Source organism: Lepidochelys kempii, chromosome 13, assembly GCF_965140285.1.
Source record: "Lepidochelys kempii isolate rLepKem1 chromosome 13, rLepKem1.hap1, whole genome shotgun sequence".
Lineage (NCBI taxonomy): Eukaryota > Metazoa > Chordata > Testudines > Cheloniidae > Lepidochelys > Lepidochelys kempii.
The window spans coordinates 41,315,665-41,333,147 of NC_136392.1; the positions used below are offsets into that span (position 1 = coordinate 41,315,665).

Below are 17,483 nucleotides of genomic sequence, written 5' to 3' on the forward strand. Positions count from 1 at the left end.
TCCTGCACCCCCAACTCCTCAGTCAGACTTGACTCTCAGCCAGCCAGTAAAACAGAAGGTTTATTAGACGACAGGAACATGGTCTAAAACAGAGCTTGCAGGTGCAGAGAACCGGACCCCTTCACTGGGTCCATTTTGGGGGGCAGTGAGCCAGACAACCACGTCTACCCTTCACTCCATGTCTCCAGCCAACCCCAAACTGACTCTCTCCAGCCCCTCCTCCTCTGGGCTTTGTCCCTTTCCCAGCAGGACGTCACCTGATTCCTTTGTTCTCCAACCCTTCAGCTCTCACCTTGCAGGGGGGAAGGGCCCAGGCCATCAGTTGCCAGGAAACAGGGTGTTGGCCATTCTCTGTGTCCAGACCCCTGCACACACCTGCCCTCTAGGTCTCTGCAATGATCATATACCCTTAGCCCACTGTCACGGAGTCTCTGGTCGATGCTCTGGAACTGCTCCCCATGAAGCCAGTCAGGACTCTGGGGCAGTCACCTTTCTGTGAGCAGCCTGTCTTCAGGACACACAGCTCACACAGCTTCCACCTTCCTGGGTCTGACCTCGGAGCATTCAGCATCCTCTGCCCCTCCCTGCGCTTCCCTCAGCGAGTCTGCTCAGGCAGGGCTCCTGGGGAAGCCAGAGGGTCCTGCACCCCAACTTCGCAGTCAGACCTGACTCTCAGCCAGCCAGTAAAACAGAGGTTTATTAGACGACAGGAACATGGTCTAAAACAGAGCTTGCAGGTGCAGAGAACAGGACCCCTCAGCTGGGTCCATTTTGGGGGGGGGCAGTGAGCCAGACAACCACGTCTGCCCTTCACTCCATGTCCCAGCCAGCCCCCAAACTGAAAACTCCCTCCAGCCCCTCCTCCTCTGGGCTTTGTTCCTTTCCCGGGCCAGGTGGTCACCTGATTCCTTTGTTCTCCAACCCTTTAGCTCTCACCTTGCAGGGGGGAAGGGCCCAGGCCATCAGTTGCCAGGAAACAGGGTGTCGGCCATTCTCTGTGTCCAGACTCCTGCACACACCTGCCCTCTAGGGCTCTGCAATGATCATACACCCTTACCCCACCCCCTAGACACCCAAGAACTGCCCAGGGGAAACCGAGGTACCCCCACACCACTCGGAAGAAACATCAAGAACAGTCCCACTTCGTCACACCCACCACCTAGATACTTAAGAACTGCCTAGGGGAAACTGAGGCACCCCACACTAGTCAGAGGGAACATTAAGAACAGTCCCACTTCCTTACACTGACCAGTGATGGAGAACCCAGAGACAGCACAGGTGAGCAGGAGGGGCTCGGAGACCTGCCCCACCCCTGGGCCGGACGCCTGTCTCAGATTCTCCTCTCTCTCTCACACACACACACTCTCATGTGGCCAGGGCTAGCGCAGCCAGGAAATAGCCGGTCATTTGTCAGAAAGGACCCCAGAACCTCAGTTCCCCAGTTCAGCTGCTCAGCAGACAGGAGAGACTGTTGCAATCGCAGGCCCGGATTGGGGATTCCGAAACTGCCGGACTCCTGTAACAAAGTCTCTGCTGCCCATTCTCCAGCGCAGGTGTTTCCTCTTTCTCTGCTTCTCTCCAGCTTCCTGGCAGCCTCTGACAAAGCGTCTCCTTCAAGGGACAGCGGATGGGGGCGGACCGCAAGGGCAAAGTCAGGTGCCTTCTCTCTGGGAGGGGACGCGTGTGGCTGGCCCCCTTTGTGTCCCAGGCCCCCGGTCTCTGTGTCACCGTGTCTCTCCAGGCGCAGTAATAGGTGGCGGTGTCCGCAGCTGTCAGGGAGCGGAGCGTCAGGGAGACCTGGTTCTTGGCGGTGTCTGCAGAGATGGTGATCTGGCCTTGGAGAGACGGAGCGTGTGTGCTCCTGCTATATAGATATACCCGTCCCATGTATTCTAGCCCTTCTCCAGGAGGCTGACGGAGCCAGTGCCATACGTAATCCCGAGAAGTGACGGAGACCCCGGAGACAGCGCAGGTCAGTGGGATGGGCTCGGAGACCTTCCCCACCCCAGGGCCGGTGGCCACCAGCTGCAGCTGGGAAAGGGCACCTAGAAACAAGCGTGGGAGAGTCCAAAATAATCCTTTAATCAGATGCCCAGGGAGCAAAGGCTCCCTCTGCCTCCCCCCTGGTCACACACACAGAGAAACGCAAACAGCCACACACAGAGACACACAGAGACTCACACGGCGCCAGGGCCAGCCCCAGGAGGACACATCTAATCATTTGGAAGGTGTCAAAACTCTCCAGTCCAGCCGCTGACCCAACGGAGCTCGGACAGCTCGGGCGAGTCGGCTGAAGCGTGAGCCTCGGGCTGCAAACCTCTGCCGACACCTGTAACAAATTCTAGCTCGCAGGCAGACACAGAAAGGTTCGCGCTCTGTGATGCGTAGGGATCGGGTACTAACCCTACATAAATAGTCGGGGAGCCCTCTAGAGGTCTTCCTTATCTTCGGCTGCAGGAGCCCCCAGAACCCGGCGGAGAAGCCGTGTCGGTAAGTAGCCAGACGCTGCATGTCTTCCTCTAGCTGTTTGGAAGTCAGCTCTCACCGTGTGGTTTCCCTGTGTTGTATAAAGAGCAACAGACACAGCACAGTATGAGTGTGTGAGTCCTGGCTCTGTCTGCCTGTGTCTCTTTCTCTTTTCCCCGGACGCCCCGCTTGTGGTCTTGGTTGGGATTTCCAAAGCTGCCTAAGGGAGTTAGGCACTCAAATCCCAATAAACCCCAAAGGGAGTCAGACACCTAGGTCCTTTCACCTCCTTTGAAATCCCCAGTCCCCCTCCTTCTCTGTTCCCCACCAATTCTTCATCTATCACCTCTTCCTCTCACCGTGTTACAGACCTAGATAGTGGGGACCTTTTCTGACTTGAAAATTTGAAGTTCCCTTGATTCTTTAAAGCAACAGATCTTCTATGGCTTTCAGAGGGGTTTTCTCACTGTAAAAACTGATTTACACTTGGCTATGTTTGTTGCATGTTTTGTATCTGGAGTTTTTAAAATAAAACGTGTACCCCTAAAAAGAGTCGCAAGTGAATTTAAATAAATATTCAAGATCGCATGTTGATTCTGTTGTGTTGTTATTGGTTAGTGTTTGTTGCGAAGTTTTGGTTACCGGATTTCAGTATGTTGGGAATTGATTTGTGTGTTGTCCATTGGGATTTTTGTTTGCAGTTATTTCTTATTGGTTATTGGTTATCTGCTTCGGTGATTGCTTTGAAACTATTGAATCTCTGTCCAGACGTGAAGAAGAATCGCTCCTCCAGCTCCGCCTCTGGTCCCGACCAGCTGTGAACGCTCAGGGAGGCTGCGTAAACCCCGGGCTCAGGTTAAGGCTTTGCAGCCGCGGCTTTCAGAGAGCCGGAGCGCCCAGGGGACGGGAGCTGGGATGAGGCGCTGAGTAGATCCTCCCCTTTGCAAACCCCCAGCAATGCGCTGGGAAGGGAGAGGGAAGGGTGCTGTGTGTCTGTCTGTCTTTCCTCCTCTCGCTGTGTCTCACCCGTCTGCAGAACAGCAGGCAGACCCAAGCCAGGTCCCAGTGTGGCACACCCCCTCTGGGCCAGCTCTGTTAGTGTGATGGAAGCGGTAGGGTTGGGGTTTCCTCTGTCCCCGAGGATTCACACCTCCCCGGTACCTCTATGTGACGAAGTGGGACTGTTCTTAATGTTTCCTCTGAATAGTGTGGGGGTGCCTCAGTTTCCCCTAGGCAGTTCTTAAGTATCTAGGGGGTGGAGTAAGGGTGTATGATCATTGCAGAGCCCTAGAGGGCATGTGTGTGCAGGAGTCTGGACACAGAGAATGGCCAACACCCTGTTTCCTGGCAACTGATGGCCTGGGCCCTTCCCCCCTGCAAGGTGAGAGCTGAAGGGTTGGAGAACAAAGGAATCAGGTGACCACCTGGCCCGGGAAAGGAACAAAGCCCAGAGGAGGAGGGGCTGGAGGGAGTTTTCAGTTTGGGGGCTGGCTGGGACATGGAGTGAAGGGCAGACGTGGTTGTCTGGCTCACTGCCCCCCCCCAAAATGGACCCAGCTGAGGGGTCCTGTTCTCTGCACCTGCAAGCTCTGTGTTAGACCATGTTCCTGTCGTCTAATAAACCTTCTGTTTTACTGGCTGGCTGAGAGTCCCGTCTGACTGCGGAGTTGGGGTGCAGGACCCTCTGGCTTCCCCAGGAGCCCCGCCTGAGCGGACTCACTGGGGGGAAGCGCACGGAGGGGCAGAGGATGCTGAATGCTCCGAGGTCAGACCCAGGAAGGTGGAAGCTGTGTGAGCTGTGTGTCCTGCAGACAGGCTGCTCACAGAAAGGCGACTACCCCAGAGTCCTGACTGGCTTCATGGGGAGCAGTTCCAGAGCATCGCCCGGGGACTCCGTGACAACTGGTGGCAGAGGTGGGATGTACTGCACCCCATGGGTGGCACTTCCTGCAGTAAGTGACTGGGGAGCAGTAACACGAAGGGGGATTGCCGAGGACCAGGCATGCTGAAGGCTCAGAGAGGAGCAGTTTCGGGGGGCAGTTAACCCCTGGGAGTGTGTGACCAGCGAGAAGGACTGTGCAGTAATGGGGTCCCCCTGGGGACTGCAGTGAGCAGTCTCAGGGGCAGAGGAGCCTGCAGCTTGGCCCGGGGAGAGAGAAGGACTTTTGCAGTAACAGGGTTCCCCTGGGGATTGCAGCGAGCAGTCCAAGGGGCGGAGGAGTCTGCAGCTCGACCCTGGCAAAGAGGTGGTGACCTTGAGAAGGGCTGGCACACTAGGGGTTCTCCCTGGAAACCGTGGGGAGCTGAGAACACACGGGCCTGTGAGTCCACAACAACTTGGGAGGAGCGGAGTGATGGTCTGTCACCGTCTCCTTAAGAAGGACATTGTAACCCTGTGCAAAAAGAGAGGGTTGAGCGTTGGAAAGTTCACCAAAGCAGAGTTAATCGTGCAGCTGGAGGAGGATGACAGCTCTAAGGAACAGATTACTGACCCCAACTGGGGCTATAGCAGGATCTGGGAGCAGCTGGAGCGGGAGCCAGGCATCATAGAATCATAGAATCATAGAATATCAGGGTTGGAAGGGACCCCAGAAGGTCATCTAGTCCAACCCCCTGCTCAAAGCAGGACCAATTACCAGTTAAATCATCCCAGCCAGGGCTTTGTCAAGCCTGACCTTAAAAAACCTCTAAGGAAGGAGATTCTACCACCTCCCTAGGTAACGCATTCCAGTGTTTCACCACCCTCTTAGTGAAAAAGTTTTTCCTAATATCCAATCTAAACCTCCCCCACTGCAACTTGAGACCATTACTCCTCGTTCTGTCATCTGCTACCATTGAGAACAGTCTAGAGCCATCCTCTTTGGAACCCCCTTTCAGGTAGTTGAAAGCAGCTATCAAATCCCCCCTCATTCTTCTCTTCTGCAGGCTAAACAATCCCAGCTCCCTCAGCCTCTCCTCATAACTCATGTGTTCCAGTCCCCTAATCATTTTTGTTGCCCTTCGCTGGACTCTCTCCAATTTATCCACATCCTTCTTGAAGTGTGGGGCCCAAAACTGGACACACTACTCCAGATGAGGCCTCACCAATGTCGAATAGAGGGGAACGATCACGTCCCTCGATCTGCTCGCTATGCCCCTACTTATACATCCCAAAATGCCATTGGCCTTCTTGGCAACAAGGGCACACTGCTGACTCATATCCAGCTTCTCGTCCACTGTCACCCCTAGGTCCTTTTCTGCAGAACCGCTGCCTAGCCATTCGGTCCCTAGTCTGTAGCTGTGCATTGGGTTCTTCCGTCCTAAGTGCAGGACCCTGCACTTATCCTTATTGAACCTCATCAGATTCCTTTTGGCCCAATCTTCCAATTGGTCTAGGTCCTTCTGTATCCTATCCCTCCCCTCCAGCGTATCTACCACTCCTCCCAGTTTAGTATCATCCGCAAATTTGCTGAGAGTGCAATCCACACCATCCTCCAGATCATTTATGAAGATATTGAATAAAACCGGCCCCAGGACCGACCCCTGGGGCACTCCACTTGATACCGGCTGCCAACTAGACATGGAGCCATTGATCACTACCTGTTGAGCCCGACAATTTAGCCAGCTTTCTACCCACCTTATGGTGCATTCATCCAGCCCATACTTCCTTAACTTGCTGACAAGAATACTATGGGAGACCGTGTCAAAAGCTTTGCTAAAGTCAAGAAACAATACATCCACTGCTTTCCCTTCATCCACAGAACCAGTAATCTCATCATAAAAGGCGATTAGATTAGTCAGGCATGACCTTCCCTTGGTGAATCCATGCTGGCTGTTCCTGATCACTTTCCTCTCATGCAAGTGCTTCAGGATTGATTCTTTGAGGACCTGCTCCATGATTTTTCCAGGGACTGAGGTGAGGCTGACTGGCCTGTAGTTCCCAGGATCTTCCTTCTTCCCTTTTTTAAAGATTGGCACTACATTAGCCTTTTTCCAGTCATCCGGGACTTCCCCGGTTCGCCACGAGTTTTCAAAGATAATGGCCAGTGGCTCTGCAATCACAGCCGCCAATTCCTTCAGCACTCTCGGATGCAACTCGTCCGGCCCCATGGACTTGTGCACGTCCAGCTTTTCTAAATAGTCCCTAACCGCCTCTATCTCCACAGAGGGCTGGCCATCTCTTCCGCATTTTGTGATGCCCAGCGCAGCGCATCACCAAGACTCCTGTCCCCGACCAGACGGGGGTCTTCACGATCGGGTTCCCCATCGGGGGATCGAGACGGACGGGACTGGAGCTGAGTCTGAAAGAGCAAGAGGACCGTGGGAGACAGCGAGAGCCCGAGAAAGAGCTGCAGAAGCAGGAGCAGCATGAACTGGCGGTGGTGGGGTGGAGAGGCCTAGGGGACCTCCCCGGGGTGAGTGGGGATAGATCCCGGGGTGCCAGTTCCGCAGGGAACCTCGAGACTAGATTGCTGCCCCTGGTTAAGGAGGGGGTGTGTGGATGCCCACCTCACTGCCTTTGAGCAGGCTGGCGATTTGAACCAAGGGGACCCTGCGGAAAAGCCCCGGTGTCTAGCTCCCTTGCTGGGTCCCAAGGCCATAGACTCCGTCAGCCAGATGGTTGGGGATGTGGACAGGCTCCCACTCCTGACCTCAAACTATGTCTGTGTGGAGTTTCCTGGGGCCAGGCCCCTCGGACCTCCAGTGGGAGCAGAAGGTGATGGCCAATGGGGAGACATTCTTGGGGTGGCCAAAGGGCATGGGCTGCATAAACCTTCCCACATGCGGCCTGCGAGTGCTATCGACCACCCCTGACCTAAGGGAGGGCGTGAAACTGGAAGGGCCTGGTGTAACTCCTACCAAGGAATGGCTGGGGCATCCATGGGAACGTTGGTGGCTTCGAACTTCCCCAGGTCACCGGCTAAAGTGACCCCGCTCAGTTCGATCTCGAAGGGGGGAGAGATGTGACAAAGTGGGACTGTTCTTAATGTTTCCTCTGAATAGTGTGGGGGTGCCTCAGTTTCCCCTAGGCAGTTCTTAAGTATCTAGGTGGTGGGGTAAGGGTGTATGATCATTGCAGAGCCCTAGAGGGCATGTGTGTGCAGGAGTCTGGACACAGAGAATGGCCAACACCCTGTTTCCTGGCAACTGATGGCCTGGGCCCTTCCCCCCTGCAAGGTGAGAGCTGAAGGGTTGGAGAACAAAGGAATCAGGTGACCACCTGGCCCGGGAAAGGAACAAAGCCCAGAGGAGGAGGGGCTGGAGGGAGTTTTCAGTTTGGGGGCTGGCTGGGACATGGAGTGAAGTGCAGACGTGGTTGTCTGGCTCACTGCCCCCCAAAATGGACCCAGCTGAGGGGTCCTGTTCTCTGCACCTACAAGCTCTGTGTTAGACCATGTTCCTGTCGTCTAATAAACCTTCTGTTTTACTGGCTGGCTGAGAGTCAGGTCTGACTGCGAAGTTGGGGTGCAGGACCCTCTGGCTTCCCCAGGAGCCCCGCCTGAGCGGACTCACGGGGGGGAAGCGCACGGAGGGGCAGAGGATGCTGAATGCTCTGAGGTCAGACCCAGGAAGGGGGAAGCTGTGTGAGCTGTGTGTCCTGAAGACAGGCTGCTCACAGAAAGGCGACTGATTGGCTTCATGGGGAGCAGTTCCAGAGCATCGCCCAGGGACTCCGTGACAGGGGGTTCCAAAGAGGATGGCTCTAGACTGTTCTCAATGGTAGCAGATGACAGAACGAGGAGTAATGGTCTCAAGTTGCAGTAGGGGAGGTTTAGCTTGGATATTACGAAAAACTTTTTAACTAGGAGGGTGATGAAACACTGGAATGCGTTCCCTAGGGAGGTGATGTGAGGATGTGAGGCAGCAGGGAGGGGGGAGTGTTGACCTGGGAATGTGCCCTGGGGATGGGAGACCTGAGAGCCTGTCACCTGAGCCAGGAGGGGGCGGGGGAGGTGACACCTCTGCCCAGGAATGTGGACAGAGGCTGCAGGAGAGAGCCTGCTGGGGGGGGGGGGGGGTTAGTTTCAGTTTGGGGCTGGGTGGAGGAACGCAGGGAACCCCAGGGCTGGGGTCTAAGCTCCCTGCTCCCCCAGAAGGACTTGACTGAGGGGTCCTGGTTGTACCCACAAGCTCTGTTTGAGAGTGTGTTCCTGTTGTCCAATAAACCTTCCATTTTACTGGCTGGCTGAGAGTCTCAGTGAATCCCAGGAAGAGGGGTGCAGGGCCTGGACTCCCCCACACTCCGTGACAGTGGTGGAATCTCCTTCCTTAGAAGTTTTTAAGGTCAGGCTTGACAAAGCCCTGGCTGGGATGATTTAATTGGGGATCAGTCCTGCTTTGAGCAGGGGGTTGGACTAGATGACCTCCTGAGGTCCCTTCCAACCCTGCTATGCTGTGATTCTAACAGCGCAGTGTGATACAGGGCGGTGTCCTCCCATCTCAGGCTGCTCATTCCCAGGTACAGCTCACTCTTGGCGTTGTCTCTGGAGATGGTGAATCGCCCTTGAACCCCAATCCACTTAACAAGAACTAGACCCATCCTAGTCAATACGTGAGACAAACAGCAGTCCTTTCCCGCGACTCTGACAATACCAGTGTATTCAATAGGTGTTGAAGGCGAGCCCGGTGCCATTACAGGGGAGCCAGATGCACTCCCGTTCATTTCTACCAGCCCCCCCAGACTCCACCAGCTGCATCTGGGACTGGGCACCTGATGGAGAAAACACATTAATGAGCACAAGGATCATTGTTCATACCTGTGGACTCTCACTAGGGTGATAAGGGGATATAAGCAACAGAGACAGACAGACATGTTACTAGCTAAGACAGTGGTGGAAAGCATACAGGGAGAGAGACTACCGAAGTGGGGGAAATCCGGATGGGGAGAGGGATAATACAGCACAGGAACAATGGATGGAAGAATAGCTAGTGGGGGATTAGAAACATACAGATGAGATAATGATGTGCATGGAACATTGTATAAGAAAGAAAGAAAGAAAGAAAGAAAGAAAGAAAGAAAGAAAGAAAGAAAGAAAGAAAGAAAGAAAGAAAGAAAGAAAGAAAGAAAGAAAGAAAGAAAGAAAGAAAGAAAGAAAGAAAGAAAGAAAGAAAGAAAGAAAATATGATGTTGCCTGGATGGATTCAAATTTATGGCGGTGATAGATAGATAGATAGATAGATAGATAGATGATACTAAGGAGGTTTATACAGACAAACAGAAATAGATACACTACAATTAAAAAGACATAATTTCTAGGTTCCCTGTATTTTCAGACATTTTCTCACCTTTCCAAGCGGCTAAAAGGAACACAAACTGTACCCACACCGGCATTGCTCGCTGAGCTGGAGGGTCACTTCTCCCTGTCAGGATAATGGGGCGGCGGGGGGCGGCGCCAGCCCTTAACGGCACAAACACAAGGCGCAGCCGCTTCTGTCTATTGCAGCCTCCCAGCCGCTGCTACCTGGTTTGGAAAGGAAACGAAGTCACCCCCCTTCCCACACCCTGCCCCGGAGAGGGGCGGAGACTCCATGCTGATGAGTGTCAGGGAGCTCCTGGAACAGGGCCGGTTATTGTGAGGTTCTCACATCCACCTGAAGTGTGTCAGGCGCTGCAGGGCACAAGCGCAGACCCAAAGCTCTGCTCCCAGCACCTCACAGCCGAGACCCCGGTGAGAAATGCCCCAGCGCAGCCTGAGACCAGCCTGCTGCAGACAAATCTCTCCCGGGAAAGCAAACGCCGCTCCAGGCTCGCGAGCAATGGTCTCTGGATGTCGGAAGAGGCTTTGGGATTCCCCTGGTAACTATCTCCCCCAGGGACACAAGGGGCCGCTCATCGCCGGGGAATAAAGTCTCACATCCGGGCTGGGGGGTCAGGCTGCCCCCGAGCGCTCGAGTCTCTTTGATCCGCTCCTGCAGACACTGTGACCGGCGCTCAGGTTTGGTAGAGGGGGCCGGGATGACACACCGCCTGGTTTGAGTTTGGTCCCTTCTTCAACCCGCAGGGATCCGTCTCTCCCAGCTGGTCTCTCCCTCGGTCTCCAACTGCCCTGAAAGTCCCTGTGAAATGTACCCACCCCCCTTTTTGTCCCAGGCCCCCCTTTGTCTGTGTCGCTGAGCCCCTCTCCTGGCGCAGTGGTCGGTGGCGGGGTCCGCAGCTCTCGGGGACAGCAGCTGCAAGGAGACCTGGCTCCTGGCGGTGTCTCTGGAGAGGGTGAGGCGGTTCCGGAGAGCCTGGGCCGGGAATGGAGTCCCGGAGCGGGTGATAACGCCCAGGTATTCTAGTCCTGTCTCTGGAGACGCCGGGATCCGCTACCACAGGTAATCGCTGCTCGCTATCGATTCCCCAGAGACCGCGCAGGTCAGAGTGAGGGGCTCGGAGACCTCCCCCAGGGCCGGGCTCCACCAGCCGCACCTGGGAAAGGGCACCTGGAACAGAGGGGAGGGGTAAGTCTAAACTTTCCATGGCGCCCCCCAGAGTTCCCGGGGACCGGGCCCCTCAATGCTCACCTGGAGAGCCAGAGAGCGCGCAAAGCACCAGCCACCAAGCCCCTGGCATGTCTGTACCCGGGGCGGAGGGGGAAAGCCAATGAGCCCCACAGCCACCGATGCAGCTTCTGGGGGAGGCAAATGCCTGGGAAAGGACAGCAGCGGCCTCCGTGCGTGTGTAGGTCGGGGGAGGAGGGTGTGTGGGGAACAGCGACTCTCTCGGAGTATGGCTGTGGTCATGAGAGGGTGTGAAATTCTCTGGGGGTTTGGTTCTCCCTCTCTCGTCCGTTCTCCCTCCATCTGGGTGAGTGTTTCAGAGCAGCAGCCGTGTTCGTCTGTATTCGCAAAAAGAAAAGGAGGACTTGTGGCACCTTAGAGACTCACAAATTTATTTGAGCATGAGCTTTCGTGAGCTACAGCTTATGCTCAAATAAATTGGTTAGTCTCTAAGGTGCCACAAGTCCTCCTTTTCTTTCATCAGAATGCATCCCATCAAGTGAGCTGTAGCTCAGGAAAGCCTATGCTCCAATAAATTTGCTAGTCTCTAAGTCCTCCTTTTCTTTGTGTGAGAGTGTGCATCTTTCTACCACTTATCTATCCATGTCATACATCCCTTTCTCTATCTGATACTCATCTAATCTATCTGTCTATCAAACCTGTCTCTGTATTGAGCTATCCAGCCTACACACAGGAAACAGGGGCACATACATCCCATATAGAAGCCTCTCACTCCTCCTCAAATGTCTGCAACCCAGCACAGCAGGGCAGACCCGGACTGGGCTGTCTCACTCTCTTCCCTGCTCTATGGAGGGCAGTTGTGCTGCGGTGTGTGTGTGTCCCAGGATATCAACAAGACAAGTTGGGTGACGTAATATCATCCCAGGAAGGTGGGGGGCTATTCTCACTCACTGCGGGTGCTGAGTTTTCACCTGGCCAGTTTTCACTATTACCTCTCCCATGGCCAGTAAGCCGGACAATTACTGCAGTTAAAAGTGCACTGAAGCCATTGGAAGCTGCTGCCTGTGAAACCCGCCCCTTTCTTCGGGAACCCACCAATCAGGATCTGGGAGCCTAATTTGAACTTCCTACACTGGAAAAACCATATCCCTGCCCTAGTGGTCCAATCATTGGGCTGGATCCCAGGACTTCCTAGCTGGGGCACCAAGGGGAAGCCAAAGGGGCAGCATCAGATCTGCCAGCATCTAGTGACATCAGACCCTGTCCCCTTTTGGCTGCCCCCTGCCATGGCTCGGAGTCCACCAAAGAAATGCTGACCCCACCTGCCCCCTAGAGGCTGCTTGGGAATCATCTAAGTGAGAGAGCGCAAGAGAGAGCGGGGGTGCTGCCCCCTAGGGGCAGGGGCGGGGAGAGAGGAAGCTTGCCGCTAGCCCAGATGGGCAGGTGTGCAGCAAAGAAAACGGGGCCTGCTACCCTCCAGTGTTTCCTCCCCCAGCCCTGACCTGTCTCTGCAGCCCCACAAAAGCCGTGTCCTTCACGCGCTGATCGCGACGCTGGGGCCATTTTCTCCTTGGTTCAGTTCTCTGTGTGTCTGACTCTTCCCCTGGGCTGTGCCCCGCGGCAGGCTGTGACTGCAAAGGGGATGTTTTTGTGCGTGGTTAGAGTCCCTGCCAGTCACTGTGCCTCTCACACAGTGATACACCGCCGTGTCCTCGGGTCTAAGGCCAGACATTTGCAAATAGAGCAGGTTGTTGGGGTTGTCTCTGGAGATGGTGAATCGCCCTTTCACCGACTCAGCGTATCTCTTGTCGGTTCCGGCCCAATAGCTAATGCCAGACACCCACTCGGGTCCCTTCCCAGGAGACTGTCGGTACCAGTGCATCCAGTAGTCACCAAAAGTGAACCCGGAGGCTTTACAGGCGATGCTGATAGACTCTCCTGCCATTTTCACGCCTCCCCCAGACTCCACCAGCTGAACCTGCGAATTGGCCCCTGAGGACAGAACAGAGAAGGATCTTAGCCTCGTGCACAGTAACACTGGTCTCCCCGCCCCGCAGCTTTTAGGGCCAGAAATCACCTTGGGGAAGTGCTGCCAGGAAAGCAACGTGCAGCCAGAGGAGCATCTTCTTCTGCTAAGTGGGGAGTGAATTTCCCAGGGAGAGTTCTGGGTGTTCACTGCAGACACGTGGGGCTGCAGCCATTGTCTCCTGCAGGGTCGGGGACACGGCGGGGTGTGACAGGAAATGTTGTCACTCCATTTGCATCTGTTCCCTTCTTTAAGGACAGACAAATCAACCCCTAGGGGTGGATCGGGAACCTGGCATTCGTGTAGAAGCTCGTCTTTACCGGATACATTTACTCTCCAGAGGCTTAGTGTGGCGGCCTGGGAAAACCAGGGATAATTTCCTGGACCGGAAAACAAATCTCTCAAGTGGAGGCGCTTGTGTTTTCAAGCAGGCTCTTCAATACCGCTCTGGAGTTGCCAGTTCTGCCCGCAGTGACTAGCGAGCGCTCCCCTTGGGTCCTTTGTGTAATTCAAGTCGGAAATGGGCATTTTCTTACCAGCCTGGGTTGCGCGAGAGCCGACATTGGGCACGGGTCCTCTCTTGGATTAGGCTCCTCACCACGCCACCACTCAGACCAATGGCGGAGTAAAGGAATCGGGATCCCTTGCATGTGAACGCGTGGCCGGAGGAACAGCCCTTCCCCCTGCGGGCGAAGGCAGGACACACACGGTCTCTGGCGATGCGCTGGGAAAGAAATCCCGGGGCAGCGCGGCCCAGTGCCGCGCTAAGAACCGGGGCCTCTGCTCCCCAGAACTTGGACAGTCCCGCACCAGCGCGCACAGTGCCGGTATGGAGCCAGCCATTTGGCTGCGGTTCCCCACCTCTCTGCACGGAAGGAGAAGTTGGGGACGGGGAGAGGTGTGCGCTAAAGGGGGGTTAAAATAGCCCTGAAGTTCTGCAAACTCCAGTTTCCAATTTGAGTAAAAACCCACAGGAGAAGCTGGGGTTCAGCCGAAGTTCACTAATCCCAGTTAAGAACTCGCTGCTTTTATTTCCTTTGACTGAAGTGAAAACATCCCCACTGGGGCCCAAACTGCAGGAGCGATTACAATATTTTTCAGATATGCCTCTGTCACACACAGAGAAGTATTAAACACAAAAACATAGACAGCATTGAGACAGTGCTGAATAATCACTAGCCAAGGTATCCTGACATCGTCTCTGTGAGCTAGGTAGAGAAGTTACAATACTCACCTACAAGTGAGGCGGGGGGGGGGGGCGGGGAGGTTCTGTGGCCTGCAGGGTGCAGTGGGTCACACATGGGTTCTCACATTTTTTTTCGCCATGCCCCCCTGTGACGATGTGAAGCAGCAGGGAGAGGGGAGTGTTGACCTGGGAATGTGCCCTGGGGATGGGAGACCTGAGAGCCTGTCACCTGAGCCAGGAGGGGGAGGGGAGGGGGAGGTGACACCTCTGCCCAGGAATGAGGACAAAGGCTGCAGGAGAGAGCCTGCTGGGGGGGTTTAGTTTCAGTTTGGTGCTGGGTGGAGGAACGCAGGGAACCCCAGGGCTGGGGTCTAAGCTCCCTGCTCCCCCAGAAGGACATGACTGAGGGGTTGTCACGGAGTCCCTGGGTGATGCTCTGGAACTGCTCCCCATGAAGCCAGTCAGGACTCTGGGGCAGTCGCCTTCCTGTGAGCAGCCTGTCTTCAGGACACACAGCTCACACAGCTTCCACCTCCCTGGGTCTGACCTCGGAGCATTCAGCATCCTGTGCCCCTCCCTGCGCTGCCCACAGCGAGTCTGCTCAGACGGGGTCCTGGGGAAGCCAGAGGGTCCTGCACCCCAACTTCGCAGTCACACGTGACTCTCAGCCAGCCAGTAAAACAGAAGGTTTATTAGATGACAGGAACATGGTCTAACACAGAGCTTGTAGGTGCAGAGAACGGAACTCCTCAGCTGGATCCATTTTGGGGGGCAGTGAGCCAGACAACCACGTCTGCCCTTCACTCCATGTCCCAGCAAGCCCCAAACTGAAACTCCCTCCAGCCCCTCCTCCTCTCGGCTTTGTTCTTTCCCGGGCCAGGAGGTCACCTGATTCCTTTGTTCTCCAACCCTTTAGCTCTCACCTTGCAGGGGGGAAGGGCCCAGGCCATCAGTGGCCAGGAAACAGGGTGTCGGCCATTCTCTGTGTCCAGACTCCTGCACACACATGCCCTCTAGGGCTCTGCAGTGATTATACACCCTTACCCCACCACCTAGATACTTAAGAACTGCCTAGGGGAAACTGAGGCACCCCCACACTATTCAGAGGAAACATTAAGAACAGTCCCACTTCATCACAAGCTCTGTTGTGGACTGTGTTCCTGTTGTCCAATAAACCTTCTGTTTTACTGGCTGGCTGAGAGTTTCAGTGAATCCCAGGAAGAGGGGTGCAGGGCCTGGACTCCCCCACACTCTGTGACAACTGGTGGCAGAGGTGGGATCTACCGCACCCTGTGAACGGCACTTCCTGCAGTAAGTGACTGGGGAGCAGTAAAACGAAGGGGAACTGACGGGGACCAGGCGTGCTGAAGATTCAGAGAGAGACGGTTTCAGGGGGCGGTTAACCCCTGGGAGTGTGTGACCAAAGAGAAGGACTTTTGCAATAACAGGGTCCCCCGGGGGATTGCATTGAGAAGTCCCAGGGGCGGAGGAGTCTGCAGTTCGACCCTGGCAAAGAGGTGGTGACCTCAAGAAGGACTGGCACACAAGGGGTTTTTCCTGGAAACCGTGGGAAGCTGCCCGGCCTGCGAGTGGCCAGCAGGGAGATGTACGCTAAACGCCTGAAGAGCGACCTGGTGGAGCTGTGCAGGCAGAGGGGGCTGCGCATCGGGAGGTCCACCAAGGAACAGCTGATTGCCCAGTTGGAGGAGAGGGATTGCTTGGATGACCAGATCCCTGTCCCTGAGGGAAGCTGCCCAGCGGACGCAGTGTGGGCCCTGGGGCCTGAATGGGCTGGGAGGGGTCAGACTGCTGCCCAGGACATCCTGAGACCCTTCCTACCTATGCCTGGGGGAGGGGTTGGGGGAAGCCCAGCGAATACCGAGGGCACCCTGACCCCGGCACCCAGCAGGGGATCCTCCCGGCGGAGCTCCCCATCCCTGGAGCGGGTGCGGCTGGAATGGGAGAGGGAGATGAAAATGAGGGAGCTGGAGGATCATGAAAAACAACGTCAACGTGAGCAGGAGGAGAAGGAGAGGGAACGTCAGGAGAAGGGGAAACAAAGACAGCATGAACTGGAGCTGGCCAGGCTGAGGAGCAGTGGGGCCCCGGCTGCGGTGAGTGAGGGGGGACCCAAGACTGCAAGGAACTTTGATAAGTGCTTCCTGGCCCAGCGGAAGGAGGGGGAGGACACAGATAGCTTCCTGACGGCCTTTGAGAATGCCTGCGAGATGCACAGGGTTGACCCTGCAGACAGGCTCCAGTTTCTCACCCCCTTACTGGACCCCAAAGCCGTGGAGGTGTAGGCATCCTCATTGGAGCACACTCATGGAATTGCCACCCTGGTTTCTGCGCTGCCTTCAGAGCTGGCTGCCCGAGAGCGGCAGTTGCTCTACCCACACTCACTCCTCCCAGATGTATTTTTATGATCTCCCACCTGCAACAGCCTTGCGACCTCCTTGGGGCCAGGACCCTCACTCTGAGAAATTGCTGGACTGGAAGATCATGATGGATCCTTCTGGCCTTACAGTCTCTGAGTCTCGGAGTCTATCCCGCCTGAGCTAGGCGAGCAGGAGAGAGAAATAACTGGAGGGAAACTTCATGAATAAACTCGGAAGATAAGGGAAGGTCCAGAGTCTGTGCAGAGCCCAGCGCAAAGGGGGCCTGGTCCATGAATAGGGTGGCAAGGCACTAGGATAATAAAGTCCAATAATAATAATTGGGGAAGACTGACGGATCGCCCAATGGAAAGGTTCCCCTGAATTCTCCGGTGTACTTTAGGGCACCTTGGAAGGTTTCCATTTCAGACGCCCGCAGGTTTGCTAGTGTCACGGAGTCCCTGGGCGATGCTCTGGAACTGCTCCCCATGAAGCCAGTCAGGACTCTGGGGCAGTCGCCTTTCTGTGAGCAGACTGACTGCAGGACACACAGCTCACACAGCTTCCACCTTCCTGGGTCTGACCTCGGAGCATTCAGCCTCCTCTGCCCCTCCGTGCGCTTCCCACAGCGAGTCCGCTCAGGCAGGGGTCCTGGGGAAGCCAGAGGGTCCTGCACCCCAACTCCGCAGTCACACGTGACTCTCAGCCAACCAGTAAAACAGAAGGTTTATTAGACGACAGGAACATGGTCTAAAACAGAGCTTGTAGGTGCAGAGAACGGGACCCCTCAGCTGGGTCCATTTTGGGGGGCAGTGAGCCAGACAACCACGTCTGCACTTCACTCCATGTCCCAGCCAGCCCCAAACTGAAACTCCCTCCAGCCCCTCCTCCTCTGGGCTTTGTTCCTTTCCTGGGCCAGGTGGTCACCTGATTCCTTTGTTCTCCAACGCTTCAGCTTTCACCTTGCAGGGGGGAAGAGCCCAGGCCATCAGTTGCCAGGAAACAG

General features: G+C 55.4%; 1 protein-coding gene across 1 annotated transcript in view; it reads right to left on the reverse strand.

The window, feature by feature from the left end:
* LOC140896674 (immunoglobulin lambda-1 light chain) overlaps positions 1 to 17,483 on the reverse strand; it is a 165,965-nt gene that overhangs the window by 26,816 nt on the left and 121,666 nt on the right. The window lies entirely within an intron of this gene.